Consider the following 21,644-nt stretch of genomic DNA (forward strand, 5'->3'; position numbering starts at 1 on the left):
GCGCTTGCAGACTGAGGCGCCGGCGTGCATGTGAAGACAGAAGCTCAGAATTCCTTCCTGCACAAGTGGCAGGTGGACGGCAACTCTCTGGTGCCTCAATCCGGGACAGGGACACGCCATTCCCTGCGAGGTAGCAAAGGTACCTGAACCTATCAAGCCCTTAAAGTCTCCGTAGCACCTCTTAATCGCTTTCCCGTAGCTACTGGAGGTAGGGAAACTGCAGCCCAGAGACGGCAGCTGAGCAAGCGACGGTGGAGGCGCAGAGGGCGGAGGAGCATCTCCTTTCGCTCCGCCCCGCCTCTTCTCTCGCCTCCGGCCAATTGCCGTGCGCTCCGAGCCTTGACCCCGCCTCTCCCCGCCTCCTCCGGCCTGCGGCCCCGCCCGCGCCGGTAATAATTAGGATGCGGGCGGGGCCCACCGCGTCAGCCCCGGGAGCCGGCCAATCCAGTGGCTCTCCTCCGCGGTCGCGTCATAGGCCGAACAACCAAACAGAAAAGTTTAATAAACAGCAGACGGAGGGACCGGCGGTGGCGGAGCCAGAGCTAGCAGGGGTTCGGCGGCCTTACCTGTCCCCATTCACCAGCGGCTACCGGCGGCGGCGGGCAGCGCGTCAGGCGGAGAGAGCCGCCGCCAGGTGAATAGCGCGGCCCGCGGGGCCCGGCCTGGTCGGCCCTGCCCCTCCCCCGCCCGCTCCCTTCCCCCACCCGGCTGCAGCCAGGCGAGGCCCGCCCCCGGCCCCTCCCGGCTCCCGGGAGCCGGAAGCGGAGGGCGGCTGGCCGGCGCAGCAGGTGGTGGACCCGCGGGGGCCGCGGGCTAGAGGGCCAGGACTCCGGGCTCCGGGGGCGGGGGCCGGGGATCGGCGGGTTCACCTCAGACGCGCGCGGGCGCCAGCAGCCCGGGGCCACTTCGTGTCAGGGTGGTCGCGCTGGGGTCGGGAGCCTGAGTTCTTCAGGGCCGCGGAGGCCGCGCCGCGCGCCGCCCGGAGCGGGTTCTGAGCGGTTGGCGGGTGAGGGGTCGGAAGGGCCCTGGGCACCCTGGGGCGCGTCAACTCCCCCTTCCCCCCCCACAGTCTCAGGTCTTGTTCGGGATGTTTTTCCACCTGCCGTGTTTTCGGAAACCAGCCTGAGGCAGCCCGGTGTTTCCAACTCCTGACTGGCACCGGGAAGGGAATCGGTCTCTTTTTTCCGTGCTTGGGTTTAGCTTGCTTAGGATTCTAAATTTTTCGTCTGCCCTTTTGAAATAGTTGTTTTCAAGTTTTAGCCACCTAAAGAAGTACAAAAGAATATTGTGTTTGAAATCTTTTAAACTTGGTTTCGAAGTCATGTGCTAACCCACACAGTTGGGACGCTATGATTTACCTTCACAACTCGGAAGTTGTGACCAGTTGTGAGGAAGTTAGGGCCTTGGGGTTACCTAAAGGTAATTTATATTAGGTTGTTGGGCCATAAAAACTGGGCAGAATTGGCCACGCACGGTAACTCAACGCCTGTAATCCCAGCACTTTGGGAGGCCGACGCGGGCTAATAACGAGGTCAGGAGATCGAGACCATTCTGGCCAACATGGTGAAACCCCGTCTCTGCTAAAAACGCAAAAATTAGCTGGGCGTGGTGGTGCTCGCCTGTAGTCCCAGCTACTGGGAGGCTGAGGCGGGAGCATCGCTTGAACCCGGGGGGTGGAGGTTGCAGTGAGCCCAGATCGCACTACTGCACTCCAGCCTGGCGACAGAGGGAGACTCCGTCTCAAAAAACAAAACAAAAAAACAAAACAAAACTGGGCAGAATTAATGATTTTGATGCCTCGAGAAACAGGATTAAATTCCTCTTTCAAACCAAAGTCGGAATTTGATTTTTCAAAAGTGTAAAATACCATAAACTTTTAAGGTTAGTTGTTCAGTAACTATGTCACCAAGTTTAAGGCACTTTCTGAGTTTACGTATAGTTTCTCCAGAGCCCTAGGGGAAATGTTTTGCAAAATGTGCAAGTTTAAGTTTCCAAAACAGGTTGTCTTTTTTATTTTTACTTTTGTAAATTTTAAAGTATATTTAAAGGGAGACAGATCACAAATGTACAGGAGAAAATACAGGGGTCGATGGATTTATTATCTTGTAGTGATAACTTTCTGGGTGTATGCATACGTCAGAACTTACACGTTTTACAGTTCAAATATGTGCAGTTTATTGTCAACTATATGTCAGTAAAGTTTATAAGAAGTAACCAAAATATATTTAATACCACAAAAAAAAATACAGTAAAGTATAAACAGATAAAACGTCATAAATCCTTGACTCCTCCCCCCAACCCAAAACTGGAACATTAGTAAAACTTGCATTTGTCTATGAGTTTATCTGTGCAGTGGATTTTGTGTATGTCACTTCCTTGACCTTTTGAAAAATAGTTTTATCATACGTGTTTGTATGCCGAAACAGAGTGGCATTTAATTTGCTTTTCTTTTGAGCTTTATAAAAATAGTATGTGGCTGTAGTTTATTTCATTGCTTTGTGACATGTTAATCTACCGTAACTCATGGGCACTTAGACCGTGTTTTTATTGTTTTTTATTTTGTTTTGCTGTAAACAGTCTTGCTCTATGAACATTTCTTGTTTCCGGCTCTTGGTACACATGTACAATAATTTCTCTAGAGTAAATACTTAATGTGGATTGCATTAGAAGGTATTAGGTAATCAGGACTAGAATAGATTGAATAACTTAGAAATAAAATGAATGAAAAACGTTAGGATTATTATGTTTAAATAGAAGATTCATGGCCATAGTGATTGAACTAGTTCAACCTATTTGAACATTTGCATGAAAACATAAAATTCCTGTTAACCTATGTGTAATGACCCTCTTACTTTGAAGTCACATTGTAAAAAGTCTGGCGCTGTTTGGTATCTCCTTTTCAATGCAAAAATAGTAAGTATAGTAGAAAAAACGCTGGATTGTATGTAAAATAAATCACCCTTTCTGCTGTTCCTCTCCTCCCCTCTAATCTCTAGCAAATTGCTTAAGAATTTCTCTTGTGCCTTAGCATACTCATGTAGAAGAAACTTGTCCTAAGCTTATTTTTCCAGTTTTGCGCAGACTTTAGTTAAGGAAAACACCTGTCAAATGGCACACACCCTTTAAGGGAAAGCATTAGGACCAAGGTGTTATTCTGTGGAATTACATTTTGTATCCTTTGGAATACTTTCAAAAAACTTGTGTGGTGTTTCAGGATTTGTTAACTGAATATTTAAATATCTTTTAGATTAGAGAATGCCCACAAGGTGTGCTTCTCAAGGATCTGTTTCATTATGCTAACAGAGACACAGTGACAAATTAGGGAATAGCTCCTTAATATCCTGAAGATAGGTGTGTTTGTGTGTGTTTCATGTTTCATTCATGTATGTAAGTGTGAATTTACATGTAGCGTTGAATAACCTTTTTGAAGGCGTGGGAGTAAAAGATGGTTTCATTTTTTCTATATGTAGCTTGGAGACAAATACCAGGATGCTTTGTTTTGGTAGGGCTGTATTTTGCTTTTAAAAACCTCATTTTTTATTTGATTGTAAGGACAATGTGTATATGGGGTTTTCCCCCTCAAATTTTGAGAAAGAATAGAAAGTTACTAAGAAAAGCCACCTATAACACCATCATAGATAACTATTGTTAACATTTTGTCAGGTATATCCCTGGTCTTTGTGTTTTCTTAATATCCTAAACTATTAAGAGTGAATTTTTTTTTTTTTTGGAGAGGGAGTCTTGCTCTGTCACCCAGGCTGGAGTGTAGTGGTGCCATCTCGGCTCACTGCAAGCTCCGCCTCCCGGGTTCACGCCATTCTCCTGCCTCAGCCTCCTGAGTAGCTGGGACTACAGGCGCCTGCCACCACGCCTGGCTAATTTTTTGTATTTTTAGTAGAGACGGGGTTTCACCGTGTTAGCCAGTATGGTCTTGATCTCCTGACCTTGTGATCCGCCCACCTCGGCGTCCCAAAGTGCTGGGATTATGGGCCGGCGCTCATGCCCGGCCTATTAAGAATCAATTCTAAACACTCTCAGGCTGGCTCTTCCTTAAGAAATTACCAAAATGTAATCTGCCTCACCATCTTGTTTTATATAAGATGGTAATAGAGGTCATCTACCTGGTACCATTGCTTCAACTTTTCTACTCGTCTGTTTCATTTAAATGTGTAAATTAGAGTATCTTATTCTCTGACTCAAAACTCCCCAGTAGGTTTGCAATATACCAAATAAAATGGAAACCTCTTTCTGTGGTTTGTATACCTCAGACCAGCAAAGTCCACTAGAAATACAATGTTAGTCACGAATAGGAGCTACATTAAGTAATTTAAAATTTTCTGGTAGCCACATTGTGAAAAGAAGAGAAACAGGTGAAATACATTTTATTGAACCCCAAAACTATGAATTCAATATGTAATCAGTGTAAGAAATTGTTGATGGGATAGTTTTCTTTTTTAGACTGTCTTTATAATTTGTTGTGTATTTTCCACTTAAAGTACATCTCAATTCGGACTAGCTACATTTCTTTTTTTTTTTTATTTTTTTTTGAGACAGAGTCTTGCTCTGTCTCCCAGGCTGGAGTGCAATGGTGCGATCTCAGTTCACTGCAACCTCCACCTCCCAGGTTCAACCGATTTTTGTTCCTCAGCCTTCCGAGTAGCTGGGACTACAGGCGTGCACCACCACGCCTGTCTTTTTTTTTTTCTGAGACGGAGTCTTACTCTAGTATACAGGCTAGAGTGCAGTGGTGCAATCTTGGCTCACTGCAACCTTTGCCTCCTGGGTTCAAGCGATTCTCCTGCCTTAGCCTCCCCCCAGTAGCTGGGACTACAGGTGCGTGCCACTACACCCAGCTAATTTTTGTATTTTCCGTAGAGAGGGGGTTTCACTGTGTTGGCCAGATTGGTCTCAAACTCCTGACCTCAGGTGAGCCACCTGTCTTGGCCTCCCAAAATGCTAGAATTACAGACGTGAGCCACTGCGCCTTGCCTAAATTTTTATAGTTTTAGTAGATACCGTGTTATCGCCATGTTGGCCAGGCTGGTCTTTTCCTGGTCTCAAGTGATCCACCTACCTTTGCCTCCCAAAGTGCTGGGATTACAGTCATAAGCCACCGTGTCTGACCCAGACTAGCCACATTTCAAATGTTCAGTAGACATGTGACCAGGGTTACCCCCAGGGACAGTTCTATCTTATAAAAGTACTATAACCTAATTAGTTGTCTGTTGGGTGTAACTTACGTTTATTATTTTTTTCTTCTTATAAGTAGTGTGATAAATATCATAAGAGCTACTTCTGTGTATTTGTCGTTGTGTCCTTAGGGTCTAGTCTGTCTTATAATCACTGAATCAAAGCATATGAACATTTCTTAAAGTCTTTTCATAAATATTGCCAAATTTGGTTCTTAAATTTTGACTGACATCAAACTTTAATATCAAATTTGACTAAAAATATGACAGAATACACATTTCTTGTATATCTTTACCAACATTATCTGTCTATCCATCTACCCTCCATCCTTCCTTCCCTTTCTATAGGAATCATTATATATTTCTGTAATTAATTATGATGGTAAATAAACATGGATCTTGGACATCTGGTTTATCTTTTGCCCATTTTGGATGGTGGTTTATGTTTGTGATACCCTTTTAAACCTTTTATATTTTTAGGGTTTAGGATAGCAACTCTGCCATATATTACAAATATGCATATACACATTTGTATATACACACGTATACATATACACACACACACACGTTTGGTTTTTTTAAAATGTTTTTTGAAACACGTCTTGCTCTCTCACCCAGGCTGGAGGGCAGTGGTGCAGTCATGGCTCACTGTGGCCTTTACTCCTGGGCTTAAGTGATTATCCCACCTCAGCCTCCCATGTAACTGGGACTACAGGCATGGTGGGGACCATGCCTGGCAATATTTTGTAGAGATGGGGTTTCACCATGTTGCCCAGAGTGGTTTCAAACTCCTGGGCTCAAGCGATTCACCAGCCTCGGCCTCCCAAAGTGCTGGGATTACAGGTACGAGCCATTGGGCCTGGCCTACAAATATTTTTCCTAACTCTTCATTTACCTTACAGTGTTTTCTTTTCTCTTGCTCTTTTTTTTTTTTTTTTTCTTTTTTAACAAAACAAAAACAGGCAATGGTTTTTACCTTTTGAGAAAATTAGGTTAATACTTTCTTTCATGGCTTCTACTTTGCTTTTATATTTAAAGGTTTCTCCTGCCCAGATAAATTTTCTTCTAGTTCTTTTACAGTTTCATATTTCACATCTGTCTTTTTCTGTTCATCTGGGATTTATTTTGATATATGTGAAGTGAAATAACTTCCTTTATTTTTTCTTAAAAATTTCGGCCCCACTAAAAAAAAAAAAAAAAATCTTGTTGCCTTGAAATAAAGCTGCCTTTATCATATGTTAAATGCACATATTCTTGGTTCTTTTTAGGTTTTATTGAAATATCAATGATTTGGTACCAGTGCATACTTGTATACACCGGGCATAGTATTTTCATTTTGTAAACAAATGTGTGTTTTTTTTGTTATTTAAGTCTGTCCTCCATCCCTTTTTTTTGGTTGTTGCTATGTTAGTCCTCAGATTTTTTAGTTTATTCTTTTTGGGCTACAAATTAGTTTTGGTTTTGATTTTTTTTTTTTTTTTTGAGACAGTGTCTTACTGTGTTGCCCAGGCGGGAGTGCAATGGCATGATCTCGGCTCACCACAACCTTTGTCTCCAGGTTCAAGTGATTCTCATGCCTCAGCCCTCTGAGTAGTTGGGATCACAGGGGTGTGTCACCACACCTGGCTAATTTTTGTGTTTTTAGTAGAGATGGGGTTTCACCATGTTGGCCAAGCTGGTCTTGAATCCCTGACCTCAGGTGATCTACCCACCTCGGCCTCCCAAAGTGCTGGGATTACAGGCGTGAGCCACTGTGCCCAGCCAGTTTTGAATTTTTTAACTTAAAAAAATTGCAACTTTTACAATATTTTATGTTTTATAATGAAAATGTGTAATGCTGTTGAATGTTCTTCTGAGCATAGCTTTAACTATTTTTTTTTTTTTTTTTTTGAGGCGGAGTCTCGCTCTGTCGCCCGGACTGGAGTGCAGTGGCCAGATCTCAGCTCACCGCAAGCTCCGCCTCCCGGGTTTACGCCATTCTCCTGCCTCAGCCTCCCGAGTAGCTGGGACTACAGGCGCCCGCCACCTCGCCCGGCTAGTTTTTGTATTTTTAGTAGAGACAGGGTTTCACAGTGTTAGCCAGGATGGTCTCGATCTCCTGACCTCGTGATCCGCCTGTCTCGGCCTCCCAAAGTGCTGGGATTACAGGCTTGAGCCACCGCGCCCGGCCAGCTTTAACTATTACTTAAATTTTGATGAGTAATATTTTTATGTTTATATGTTTAAAAACCCCTAGAGTTGCAGTTTTTATTTTTTCAACAAGTATTTAAGTACCTGCTGCATCTAGACGTTGTGCCAAGTACTGAGGACACAATTGTGTGCAAGACAAGGTCTCTTGACTTCATGCAGTTAGTCTGTCAATATAGACAAACCAATATAGACAAAAATAAAGAATTTCAGATTTCGACAAGTGCCTAGGAAGTAAATAAATAATAGAAGGTGCTAATCGGATGATCTGTGACTGTCTCTCTGAGGATGTCACATTTAAATTGATCAGTGGCACCAAGGTGTGTATGGGAGTTTCTTTAGCTTTCCCAATCTATCAAAACATTAAAAAAAAAATAAATAAATAAAAATGGAGTCTTGCTGCGTTGCCCAGGCTGGAGTGCAGTAGTGCAATCTTGGTTCACTGCAGCCTCTGCCTCCTGGGTTCAAGCAATTCTCCTGCCTCAGCCTCCTGAGTGGTTGAGATTACAGGCATGTGCCCCCATGCTTGGGTAATTTTTGTATTTTTAGTAGAGATGGGGTTTCACCATGTTGGCCAGGCTGGTCCCAAATTCCTGACCCCAGGTGATCCACCCACCTCAGCCTCCCAAAGTGCTGGGATTACAGGCGTGAGCCACTGCACCTGACTGAAATGACTAAGTTTTTTTGGCAAAATATTTTGTGAAAATTGCTTTGCAGGCGTGGTTGAGATCATCTGAGGTCAGGAGTTCAAGACCAGCCTGACGACCAACGTGGCGAAACCTCATCTCTACTGAAAATGCCAAAATTAGCTGGGTGTGGTGGCCGGTGCCTGTAATCCCAGCTACTCGGGAGGCTGAGGCAGGAGAATCATTTGCACCCTGGAGGCAGAAGTTGCAGTGAGCCGAGACTGCACCACTGCACTCTAGCCTGGGCGACAGAGTGAGACTCCATCTCCAAAAAAAAAAAAAAAAAAGAAAAGAAAAATTGCTTTGCAGTTTCAGGCCTCTTCCCCATCTTCCAACTGGATCACTGCTCCAAAACTTGTCCTGTGATTCTGAGTTCTAAAATCAAGAAGTTGGAGGAGGTTTCCCAAGTGAAGGGAACTGCTGGCACAAATGGCACGTAGGCAAAGTGCTTGACTTGACTTTGAATTTGACAGAAGATTGGAATGACTGCAGTTTACTGAGTGAGGACAGTGGGACAAGCTTTGTTTCAGGACTTGTTTGGGAGACTTTTATTTTTTATTTCCAAATGGTAGGGCTGCTTCCACCCCTCCTGCCTTCCTGTGGAGTTTCGATTTGTGATCCAAATCAGTCTCCTACAAATAGCATATATTATTTTACCCCTTTTACTTTTCTTCATTATTTCTACTGTGTTTTCAGTTTTCTCTACTCAAGACCTTTGCATATGCTTTTGTTTTGCTTAGTTGTGATTTCCTTGAGGAATCCTTCCTTGATGCCACAAAATAGGTTAGGTCTTTCTGTTGGTTTCATGTGCTCATTTTGTATTGGGCTTTTCTTTCATAAACATTTGTAACAACTCCAGTTCATTAAGTTTGTGTGAATTGTTTTAGCGTCTATTTCTTCTTTCAGATCCGTACAGTCCTGTAGCTGCCAGCCACTTGTGGCTATTTAAATAAATTTAAATTTAATTTAATATTAAAAATTCAGTTCCTTATTTGTATTAGTCACATTTTAGGTGCTCACTCAGTGGCCTTATGTGGCTAGTGGCGATTGTGTTGGACAGCAGAGATACAGAGTCTTCTGCAATAATAGATATTTATCTTAATTTATAGTCCTGTGGCTAATGGCTACCATATTTTATTTAAATAGTCACATCTGACTATTGAGATGTGGCAAGTCTGAATTGATGTACTGAGTATGAAACAGGAACTTGATTTCTAGTACAAACAATGAAAATATCTCAATTTTTAAAATATTGATTACATAGATTACATATTTTACGTATATTGTGTTAAAATATACTATTACTGTTTTTTTTAATTAAAACAATTTTTTTTTTTTTTAAACAGAGTCTTACTCTGTCGTCCAGGCTGAAGTGCACACAGTCTCAGCTCACTGCAGCCTCTGCCTCCTGGGTTCAAGTGATTCTCCTGCCTCCGCTTCCCAAGTAGCTGGGACTACAGGCGAGCACCACCGCTCCTGGCCTATTAATTTTTGTTATTGTTGTTGTTTGTTTGTTTTTGAGACATGGTGTTGCCTTTGTCGCCCAGGATGGAGTGCAGTGGTGTGATGTTGGCTCACTGTAGTCTCAACCTCCCTGGCTCAAGGGATCCTCCCACCTCAGCCTCCCAAGTAGCTGCGACTACAGGCGCAGCACCACGCCCGGATAATTTAAAAAAAAATTTTTTAACTTTTTTGTAGAGATGGGGTTTCACTGCGGTGCCCAGGCTAGTCTTGAACTTTTGAGCTCAAGTGATCTGGCTGCCTTGGCCTCTGAAAGTCTTGGGATTACAGGCGTGAGCTGCTGTGCCCAGCCAATTTTTATATTTCAATGTGACTACTGGGAAATAGAAAATCACATACGGCTCTCATGTTTCTGTGAGACAGCACTGGTCTGACTTGTCCATAAGTTTCTACCATGGTAGGGACTATATCCATTTTATTTACTGTGGTATCTTCAGCACATAATAGACGTTCAAAAGATTTGGTGAATGAATAAACTAACTCTATTAACTTTTGAATGTTATTGTATAGTTCACAGAGAATGTTACCTATTCAACTTTTGCTTTTCAGAATTGTTCGTTTTCTTTGTGACTGATTAAACTGGTTGAGAAAAGCTCTTTTGGTAGCTATATGAAGAGTTAGTCTTTGTCTTTTATGTAATATTTTTTTTTTTTTTTTCTGGTTTAGGCCTCCAAGGAGAGAGAGGGAATTTAAAGTTGGCCAGTCTATTTTCTCTTCGTTTTTGTATGTCTAGCACGTTTTCTTAGATGATCTATGGTATGTTATTTGGCACATGAAAATGTATGACTCTTAAAATCTTAATAGTTGAGTATTATAAATGTCTTCTCTTTTACTTTTGTCTCACTATTGTGATCTGGGTTTCTTTTTATTTTGTATGAATCGTAACCTTGTTTATCCCTTGAGACCTAAAACAAAGCAATTTACTGTGTTTTTCGTAGAAAGATACCTTATCCTATCAGCTTGGTTTATGCTTTCTTATCTGTATGTTTCCTTAATGTTTCCTTTGTGTTCACTGTTGACTGAATGGCCTATTCAGTCAAACTCCCCAACTCCTCCTACACACCTTGTAATCTTTTCCTTAAGGAGTCAGGAGAGAGACACCAGGAATTGCAAGCTCAAATGTAGCTTACTTTTGTAGGCAATGTGTATTGGCCAGGAAAATATTTTTTATTTTTATTTATTTATTTGAGACAGAGTCTTACTGTGTCACCCAGGCTGGAGTGCAATGTCTGCAACCTCAAGCAAATAAATCTCCTGCCTCAGCCTCCCAAGTAGCTGAGATTACAGGCGCCTGCCTCTGCACCCAGCTAATTTTTGTAGTTCTAGTAGAGACGGGGTCTCACCATCTTGGCCAGGCTGGTCTTGAACTCCTGACCTTGTGATCCACCTGCTTCTGCCTCCCAAAGTGCTAGGATTACAGGCTAGAGCTACCACACCCGGCCATATTTTTTTTATTTTTTATTCCCGGTTGAGGTGTTTTTCAGTTTATCCTTAGTGATCCCAGTCATGTTTTGCTAATGTCAGGGTGGTCTTTTTATCAACTACTACAATAAACCACCAGCTGTGCCAGAGAAAATGCCCAGGATTAATTTCTTTTGTAGGAAGAGCAATTTGAACTATCCGGAATCCTTCAAAATTCTAAGAAAGTGTTTGCCCTGTTCTGTATATATTCTGCTAAAAGTTGTTCCTAATAGTCTAGATACTGATTCTTAATATAAGTAGGGTCTTTTTAATCAAAAGTGAAGTGGGACCAAATTGTTCAGTGGCTTGTTCTCTTCTAAATTGTTTTTAGCTGATAAGATTTGGGAAACTTTCTGGGCTCCCACAAATAATGTACAATACATCCTTTGAATACTTGATGCTTAAAAAGTGTTGTTACTGCACGCAGTCAGGGAGCTCCAGAGCTTTTTGCAGGCTCCTTGTTTTCATATTATCTCGGTTATAAATTTTATGGTTGTGACATTGCTTTCTTTTTATTTATTTTTGCTGTTGTTTTCTGTTGCTGCTGATTTAGAAATGGAATAAACTACTCTTAACTTTAACCTGTTTGCTACCTAAAATGATAATCACCTTGATGTTCTTTCAAGCAGGTCCCAGAGATCTTTAAACAATCTGGATTCACTAAGTACACAGTTCTCTTTTCTCTTGGTTATATATAGATTGAGAGTGGTCTTGGTGTTATATTAGTGTATGATTCGTGTTTGTTTTGTAATTAACTTTGAAGTGAAAAATTGATGCGAGAGCAAAGGTTTATTTGGTTTCCATAGCTGTCTACTAATTTTATGCTTGCCAGATTTTAAGATTAAAATGTTTGCTAACTCTTTTTTTTTTTTCCATAAAACTTTTGGCCATCTACAGTCACTTTTCCTCAAGTCTTATGCTGTAATTCAAGCTGTGTATTCTTTTTGCTGATTGCTTCTGTGCCTCCACTGCTTCCAGTGTTCTTTTGCAAGAGTGTCCACACAGTGGGAAGAAAACCTGAACTTGACTCATGAAGTGCTGGGCATTCAAAACAGTGAATCCTTGCAAAGGATCCTGGGACTAGACCTCTGTGAATTGGCTCTTTCAATTTGTCCACTTAAAGGGCATAATAGATTATGCAGCTGTTTGGGCTTCAGCAGGGTATTGCTCCATATTCATGTCTAGTTGCAATTATGTGAATTTTCAGTTTGTTACAAAGACTTCCCTTTGTATTCAAAACAATTTTGTTGGCTTTGTGTTCTAATATGTGAGTTTTCTCTGGGGAAAAATAGTTGCAAGATTTTGAACTTCGAAAACTTTAAAATGTTGAAAGGTTTTGTCACCGTTTTTATTTTCTGATGCAAACCAAACATTGAAAACATATTTTAAGAAGAAGTCACTCTAATATGCTTTAATTTCGAGTTTATGAATCACAGGATTTTTGGTAGAGGTAAAAAGTATACTTACACAGTTAATTAGATGTAAAATGCCATTGAATCAGTCAGGTAATGATTAATGTCAGAGTAATATTTGATGGGCCAAGCTGCTAAAAACATAAGCAGTTCTAATTAAAATATATAAACTTATAATGTAAAAATAGCAAACCTAGTAGTGTATAAAGTGACAGGTCTGTCTTTTTTGCTTAAAAATCAGAGTTCCTGGATAGTATCTCTTTAGGATCTCTGTAGTAAAAATACAATTTAATGTAGCTTAGTGAGAAGTTTAAGAGGAATATACCTTTCACTTTAGGGTGCCCATGCCACTTTGAAGTTATAGAGTGCAAAGTAGTTTCCACACATTAAAAAAAAATATGAAAAAGACTTAAACTTTTCTAAATTTTATACCTGAACAGGTCATTAGAACATGTGCCTTTTGCTTTTAGATCTCTGTTTGCAAGTGGTTAAGCATTAATGTTGGCAAAATACTCACATGTCGTATCTGTTAAATGTAATATTTCTGCCCAGTCTTCAGTTTTAAGTAGAAATATCAACCTTTGATGTCACTAACATTTCTACTCTGTTGTGATACTGAGAACATAAGTGTCAGTGAATTTGATAGACAGCTTAGAAATGAATCTTTTGCATTCAATATTTTAGTGCTGTATATTTTCACTTAAGTTATAGTTTTCTCTTTAAGTCTTAGAAAAAACATTAGTTTGTTCCTCTTAGCAACATATTGTAATGAATTTTCTGTTGCCCTTTTACAATATTCAGGTAAAATGTGAACTCTATTAAAAATAATCTGTCTTTAAAGCATAACTTCACCTTCATTGCTCCAAAAAAAAACAAATGATTTAGATTAAAAGCGTTGTATTTTAAACAATTGGTAACAGCTGCTTCTGTGAGATTTTCATTTATGTTACTTAGTTTATTTTTCACCTAGAAAAGGGTAAGCAAACAGTATATGATGGGAAAACTGAAACCTTATCTACTGTTTCTTTAAGAAACCAGCTTATCCAGGGGGTTTTAGTGTGTCTAACCTAACCTGCTAGCAAGGAAAAGTTCTTTAAAATAATGGATATTAGCAGTATCCAATCACAATTATCAGTTTCACTAACAGGGAGGAGATTTTACTCTTCAACCACTAGAATTGGAGAAGGTGGAGCTTGGTATTCAGGTTTGGTTGCTTTGGAGTACAGCTTCAAGTGAAGTTAATCTGAGGTGAAGCAAACAGAAAATTGTGGAGGTTTTGTTGGTAGGATTTTTGTTCTAATCTTTTTATGATCCTTTATTTTATAATTTTGCTTCTTTATGATTCTGTGTGTGCTAGGTTTTGTCATTGTTTTTATTTTCTGATGCAAACTGAACACTAAAATTAAGCAGGGAAGCAGAACAAAAGGGCTGTTTGGACAGGAAATAGGTGTTCAGAGAATCAAACTTGACTTTCTCCTATCATTATTTTTAGTTCAGAATATGAGTGTCATCAAAAAATCTTAGACTCCAAATCATCTTCAATAACAGGCTTTTCTTTGGGATTGGTTGTTCGAACAGTCAGTTGTCAGTTTTCATAAATGACATCTTGAGAAGGTTCATTTGATAGTGTCATTTTCCTTAAACTTAAAATGTAAGTTGCTGAAAGATAAATGTGATAGGCTTAAATAAGTCTTTTTTAATAAATTGAAATGCCAACTGTTTAATTTTTTTAACCCCAGCACAATCCCCCCTTTAATTTCAGTATGTTTTAACAATATGTTGACATTTTTAATATGCTCATAATTTTAGCTTTGTTTTTAAAAAGGCCGTTGATGAACAAAGTAAAACTGCTTTCTTCTTCATTCACTCTTCATTTCTTTCAAAGGTGGAGATAAGTAATTAACATTTTGAAACAGGATTTGTATTTTTAAAAGCTATAGGTAGGCTACTAAAACTTTTTTTAAAGTATCTGATTCTATTTACATTTCTTATTTATGAAGTAATTGTAGTGTATTTCAGTACAAGAATATTTTTTTAGAGACTGTTTTCTTTATATTGTTGCTCTTTGTTCTCACAGAAATTAAGGTATAAATTGCAATAATCATTGCAGTAATCAGAACAAATGCCGGCTAAGCATTTTCAGCTATTGTATTTGCTATGCTGCTTGTTCCGGATCATGCAAAGGTTTTTAAATTAATGCTTTTCTGCTCTATCTGTTGCTTAAACAATAGTGTAATAATAATGAAATCGAGAAAAGTTACCTATTTACCCACCAGAAGATCATTGTTTGGTCATCTCATATTTTTGCTGTTCCCTTCTCTATCTTATATTCTTGCAGTTTTCCAATAATTATGAATTTGTGCAGTTTTATGTTTTCACTTAACTAACTGTTGAAATTGTTTTCATTTCAGTAACTCTGTAATTCTCCTAAATTGATGTGACCTTAATTAACCTAGTTTTTTGACTTGTCTACTTTTAGGTTACTAATTTTTTGTCATTTTTAGTAGTATTACATTGAACACACATCTGTGTGTAGCTGTAAACTATTTTCCTTTTTAAAAAAGATTTCTTTTGGAAAAATCCTGGAGTGGCCTTACCTAGATCAAAGGATATGAACACTTCACTGGCCAAATTGTTTTTCTAAAAAGTTACACCAGTTTATATTGACACCAGCAGAATGTGCTTCAAAGTTTTTCTAATGTGTAGCCTGAAATGTTCTGTTAAAGTGTGCCTATGGAGCTCTCTGACTTGTTGATTCGTTTTTGCCTATTTTCAACACCATTTTCCAAGATGTAGATGGATATAAATAAATTTTTCTGGATATGAAAATCAGCTGAAGGAAATTGGAAAAACTTTACCCACTTAAGTGAGCAATTGTATCTCTGTTAGATATTTCATATACTTATTTGTATGTATTGCTATTAGTAAGTATGGGGCTTAATGTTTTACACTGGCTTTGTTATTCAGGCTGGCTTTTCTTTTTCTTCTGGTAAGCACATGTCAGAAGAAATATTTTCTTTCAAGAAAATATATCAAACATTTTTAGGAGGAGACTGGAGCAGCACCAGTTAACCTTAGTTTACCTGCCTCAAAAACATGTCATTATTTGTGCATTTCTTAATTTTGAGTTTTTAAAACTATGCTTCGGAAACAGATAACTGTTATGAATAATTACAGGCTTTGAAATGGTATATCAGCATCTTTCCAGTATTTTATAGGTTTCAGTTACAGGTAAGAACTTAACTTTACACACATATAGTGGTGCTAGACATACGTTGTTTCTATTTGTCTTTAAGAGCATGCTTTGTTGGCATTGACCACGGATTATGTATACTCTTACTAGCTAGTCTGTTAAATGAAATAGGCGTAACTGGCTTATAAATGAGTAACGTTCCAGAATAAACTTAAGTTGTGTTAAAATCAAAGACAATCCTAATTTTTCTTAGAAATGGGGAGTAATGATAAGCCATGGGCTGAGCTATAACTCATTGATGCAACCAGTAGTTGAGCATGTATGGTATTGAGTTAGTCTAGCTCATTTTGCAATTTAAATAATTTAACTTACTTTGTGTCAACTTTTATTTCAGTTAACTGATAATTTAGTATCTCTGACTTTCAGAGCTAATGCTGGTATGTTGTTGTGTTTGTTTCAGGGGAAGGTTTTTTTTAATGTCTACTTTTATGGTTTGATTTTTTTTTTTTTTCAGATACTTTGGTGTCTGGAACATTTGAGATAGAGAGAAGTTTAAAATTTTCCATATTTATATCATGAATATTGGTAATTTGACATGTAATTTGATTGTCTTCATAAAATGTAATGTTATTGCTATCAAATAGAGATAAAGATAATTGTAAATACTGTAGTGAAAGTTATTTCAAGTTTAGCTGTTGATTACATTTTGCTGGGTACCCCAGGGTAAAGAAATGATGTTCTTTTAGTGGTTTCTATAACTGTAACTCTGCAATACTACTGATCTTATGTTGGCAGATTTAGGGAATATCTTCTTGGTTTCGTAGGGAGAGTAGAAACTAGTTTTCTACAAGGAGAAGAAAACTTTTAAATTGACCTAGGTATTTGGGTCAAGATACGAAGAGTGATGGTTGCGTTTTATTCCCTTACATTGGAGATGAAATAATGTATTCAAAGTCTGTGTTAGTTGCCATTCAAGAGGAACATAGTGATTTTTTTCCCTCCAAATAATACGAGGAAAAAATTTAATTGGCAGTAAGTTGATAAAACTTGAAAGAACCTAGAGCCATTTTTGTCGAAACCTATTAATGCTAATTTTTGAACTGATGTGTCTGTGAACTTGTTTGACTAAATATGGTTTTCCGTGTTTGTATGCCATTAGAGAAAATGAACTCAAAACAGTTTTGTGGTTAGTAGCGCTTTGGTAGAAGAGAGAAGATCCATCCATCACTGTTTATACCTTTTTTTCCCCTCCCCAGTATAAATACCCTGTGTCATGTGCTACCAATAGATTTTTGTAAGTGCTAGATTTCTCAGCAACATTTAGTGCCATTGACTACTTTTCCTGCTTGAAACTCTTATTAGTTTCATGATACTGTCTATGCTTTCCTCATTAGTGATTTGTGTCCTTTGCAAATTTTTCTTCTTTACAGCCATTAAGTAATAGAAGTTCATAGGATTTTGTTCTTAACTCTTCTCTAGACTTCCCTTTTGATAATCTCCAGTCCCATATCTTTAATTAACATACTATACATATTAATGGTTCCAACGTCTGTATCTAAAATCCAAAATTTTTTTTTGTACCTGAGAGCCATATTTATCCAGCTCACCAAAAGTCACAGTAAATGGGTGATGCTACCACCCAAGCCAGAATCTGATTGTCATTCTGATTCTTCTCCTTCATCACCAGTTAGCCACAATTAGCCTATAAATTTTAAATTTAGTGTCTCTAGAATCGATTTTTTTTTTTTTCCTTCATATGTTAGCATAAGGCCATGGTATGATTTCTTCCTTAGATGACTAAACAACCCCCTAATTGATCTTCATTTCCATTTTAGGCTCTATATAATACATTCTTTACTGTGCAGTCGTATCTGTTTTTCTCTGCTTCATTTTCGTCAGTGAATACTAGCATACTAGCTAGAGTGAAGAATAACACCAGCTAATTCTGTGCTAAATGTTCTTTCAGATGGTCCCCATGCTAAGTACTGTTACTATCATTGAACCAGTAAGTCAATTTAGAAAGGTTAGCTAATTTGTCTAAGGTCTCCTTGGCTGGTAAATGGCTAGCATACTTTAAAACTGAGGTTTGTCAGACCAGAAGTCCTTTCCCTTACGCACTGAGCTGTGTGCTTTCCTGAGCTTACTTCTCTATTCCTTTTTTCCCCACACATCATTCCACTTTACTCTTTAACCAGCTATTTGTAGTTCCTTCTTCTAAGGCATACTGAAAACTTGCTGCCTGTCTAAAAATGCTTTAAGGGAAACAAACATTTTTAAAAAAAGTATTTCTGACAGTTTTTGAAACACTTTGAAAAAGGATATTAAACATTTTAGCATCCCCAGAATGTAAGAAGATAAAGAATGAGAGACAGGAAAAGGAAAGGTAGTTTTCCTTATGCACATAGTTTTGAGTTTCATAGCTGTTGAATTCCTCACATTTAATAAAAGCTTGAGACCAACCTGTGTAGTAGGAAGATTAGGCAAAGTGCAAAAGCACTTTAAGCTATTTGAAATGCTAACAAGTCCTTAAATAACTATTGGCTTGGACCTTGTGCTCATTCTGCATGCAGATATATAAAGCACCTGTGAACAAAAGTCAGCTAACTTACTAAGTAACTTATACATAGGGTAGAGAAGCTACATAGATTATTTTGCATCGAGTATTATATCATCAAAAAAGTTAAATACTGCAGCCAACATTACTTGCAAATGAAATTGACGTGAACTGAAAAATAGTTGATTTGGAATCATTTTCATTTAAAATATTTTCTCTTTGTCCTCTGTGCCATTCCCCCTCTAACATATTTTAAAGCAAAAGGACCTCTATTGGACCAAAAAAAGAAAAAGTAGCCTTTCTATTCATAGCTTTGAAAGCAACTTGGTGGTAAAGGAAAAAGATCAAATTGATGAAACTTTTGAAATGGAGGTAAATATTACCAGTATTTCTTTATTTGAAGGGATCAAATTCTTAACTATAGTTGGGAATTAAAGGTAATTATAAGCATAATAAAAATCCATGAATTATCCATTATAAGAATAGGAGTGGTTTTCCTTTCTTTTTTGTTTTTACCAGTTAACAATTTTTTTAGAGGCAGGAAGCGCCATGCTATCGTAACTCTTTATCTTTTTTTTGTTTTTTTCTTTTTTTGAGACAGAGTCTTGCTCTGTCACCCAGGCTGGAGTGCAGTGGCCTGATCTCGGTTCACTGCAGCCTCCACCTCCCTGGTTCAAGTGATTCTCCTGTCTCAGCCTCCTGAGTACTGGGACTACAGGTGCCTGCCACCACACCCGGCTAATTTTTGTATTTTTAGTAGAGATGGGGTTTCACCATATTGGCCAGGCTGGTCTGGAACTCCTGACCCTTGTGATATGCCCACCTCGGCCTCCTAAAGTGCTGGGATTACAGGTGTGAACCACTGCGCCCGGCCTTCAAAACTTAATGTGACATTATTTACTATCCAAAATAGTCTTTTACTATATTTCAGTTTTTTAACTTTTATTTTAGGTTCAGGGGTACATGTGCAGGTTTGTTACATGGGTAAATTGCCTGTCACTGTGGTTTGACGTACAAACGATCCCATCACTCAGTGAACATAGTACCTGATAGGTATTAATAGGTTTTCAACACTTGTCTCTCCCCCGCCCTTCCCTCTAATTGTCTCCAGTGTTTATTGTTCTCATCTTTATGTCCTTGTGTACTTAGTGCTTAGCTCCCATGTATAAGTGAAAATGTGATATTTGGTTTCCTGTCCTGCATTAACTCAGGATAGTGGCCTCCAGCCCCATCCATGTTGCTACAAAGAACATGATTTTGTTCTTTTTTATGGCTGCATATAGTATCCCATAATGTATATGTACCACATTTTCTTTAGGCCACTGTTGATGGGCACCTAGGTTAATTCTGTGTCTTTGCTATTGTGAATAGTGATGAAAATAAATGAGTGCACATGTCTTTTTGGTAGAATGATTTATTTTCCTTTGAGTATACACCCAGTAATGGGATTGCTGGATCTAATGGTAGTTGTGTTTTAAGTTCTTTGGGAAATCTCCAAACTGCTTTTCGCAGTGGCTGAACTAATTTACCTTAACACTAACAGTGTATAAGCATTCCATTTTCTCAGAAACCTCGCCAACATGTGTCATTTTTTTGACTTTTTAATAATAGCCATTCTGACTGGTGTGAGATGATATTTTGATTTTGATTTGTATTTCTCTAATAATTAGTGATGGTGATGTTGAACATTTTTTCATGTATTTGTTGGCTGTATTTATGTCTTCCTTTGAGAAATATCGGTTCCTGTCCTTTGCTCATTTTTTAATGGGATTATTTGTTTCTTGCTTGTTGAATTGTTTTATAGATCCTGGATATTAGACCTTTGTCAGAGGCACATAGTTTGTGAATATTTTCTCCTATTCTGTAGATTATTTGTTTACTCCGTTCTTTTGGTATACGTTAAATAATAAAAATGTAAAATAATGACTTAATAGATTTTGAATGTTATAATAGATTAATATGATATATAATTTGAAAAGAATGTTTTCCTTAGCCTTTTTTTTTTTTTTTTTTTTGAGACAGAGTCTTGCTCTCTTGCTCTGTTGTCCAGGCTGTAGTGAAGTGGCGTGATCTCTGCTCACTGCAAGCTCCGCCTCCTGGGTTCACACCATTCTCCTGCCTCAGCCTCCCAAGTAGCTGGGACTGTAGGCACCCACCACCACCCCCGGCTAATTTTGTTGTATTTTCAGTAGAGTCGGGGTTTCACCATAGCCAGGATGGTCTTGATCTCCTGACATCGTGATCCGCCTGCCTTGGCCTCCCAAAGTGCTGGGATTATAGGTGTGAGCCACTACACCCAGCCCTTAGCTTTGAGAAATAGAATACACAACCGTTTTTATGGTTTTTTTTTTCTTTCTTTCTTTTTCTTTTTGAGATGGAGTGTCTTACTCAGCTGCCCAGGCTGGAGTACAGTGGTGCAATCTCGGATCACTGCAACCACCATCTCCGGGGTTCAGGCGATTCTCCCGTTCAGCCTTCGAGTAGCTGGGATTACAGGCACCCACCATCATGACCAGCAAGTTTTTATATTTTAGTGATAATGGGGTTTCACCATGTTGGCCAAGCTGGTCTTGAACTCCTGACCTCAGGTGATCCACCCACCTTGGCCTCCCAAAGTGCTAGGATTACAGGCAGGAGCCACTGCACCTGGCCTACACAACCAGTTTTCTTAAATTTTTTAAGATAATTGTTTCAAATATATACAGTAATTGCCCCTTATCCGTGGGGGATACGTTTGAAGACCCTCTGTGGATATTACCAAACCTATATGTGCTGTGTTTTGTCCTATGCATACATACATACCTATGACATAGTTTTATAAATTAGACATAGTAAGAAATTAACAATAATATAATAATTATACTGTAATCAAAGTTATGTGAATATGGTCTCCCTCCCTTTTAAATATCTTAATATCTTCAGGCTGTGGTTGATCTCAGGTAACTGAAACAGCCAACAATGAAATCTTGGATGTATTCGGTCATTCTTGCATTACTATAAAGAAATGAGGGAGACTGAGTGTAAAGAAAAAAGGTTTAATTGGCTCATGGTTCTGCAGGCTGTGCAGGAAACATGGCACCAGACATCTGCTCAGCTTCTGATCAAGCCTCAGGAAGCTTACAATCACTGTGGAAGGCAAGGAGGGAGCTGGTGTATCACATGACAAAAGCCAGGCGCTAAAGAGAGAATGAGGTTGGGGGAGGTGCCACACACTTTTAAGCAGCCGGATCTTGTGAAAACTATCTCAAGGACAGCACCAGGGGGATGGTGTTAAGCTATTCATGAGAACTCCTCCATCCCCATGATCCAGTCACCTCCCGTCAGGCCCCACCTCCTACACTGGGGATTACAGTTCACCCATGAGATGTGAGTGGGGACAAATACACAAACTTTATCAGTGGATAAGGGTGGACTACTGTAAGATTATCTTTTCTCTGAATG

At 39.0% G+C, this 21,644-nt stretch overlaps 1 protein-coding gene across 4 annotated transcripts in view; it reads left to right on the forward strand.

The window, feature by feature from the left end:
* The first annotated feature begins 391 nt into the window (after positions 1 to 391).
* ZFAND6 (zinc finger AN1-type containing 6) overlaps positions 392 to 21,644 on the forward strand; it is an 82,430-nt gene continuing 61,177 nt past the window's right edge. For 2 of the 4 annotated variants that reach the window (XM_030930034.1, XM_030930033.1), the window contains exon 1: positions 392 to 634. The gene's annotated coding sequence lies outside the window, so the exon portion shown is untranslated. Of the gene's footprint in view, positions 635 to 13,656; positions 13,739 to 21,644 lie in introns of those variants that run through there. The other 2 variants (XM_010383300.2, XM_030930035.1) reach the window with 1 other exon arrangement.

This window comes from Rhinopithecus roxellana, chromosome 5 (genome assembly GCF_007565055.1).
Source record: "Rhinopithecus roxellana isolate Shanxi Qingling chromosome 5, ASM756505v1, whole genome shotgun sequence".
In the NCBI taxonomy this organism is placed as follows: domain Eukaryota; kingdom Metazoa; phylum Chordata; class Mammalia; order Primates; family Cercopithecidae; genus Rhinopithecus; species Rhinopithecus roxellana.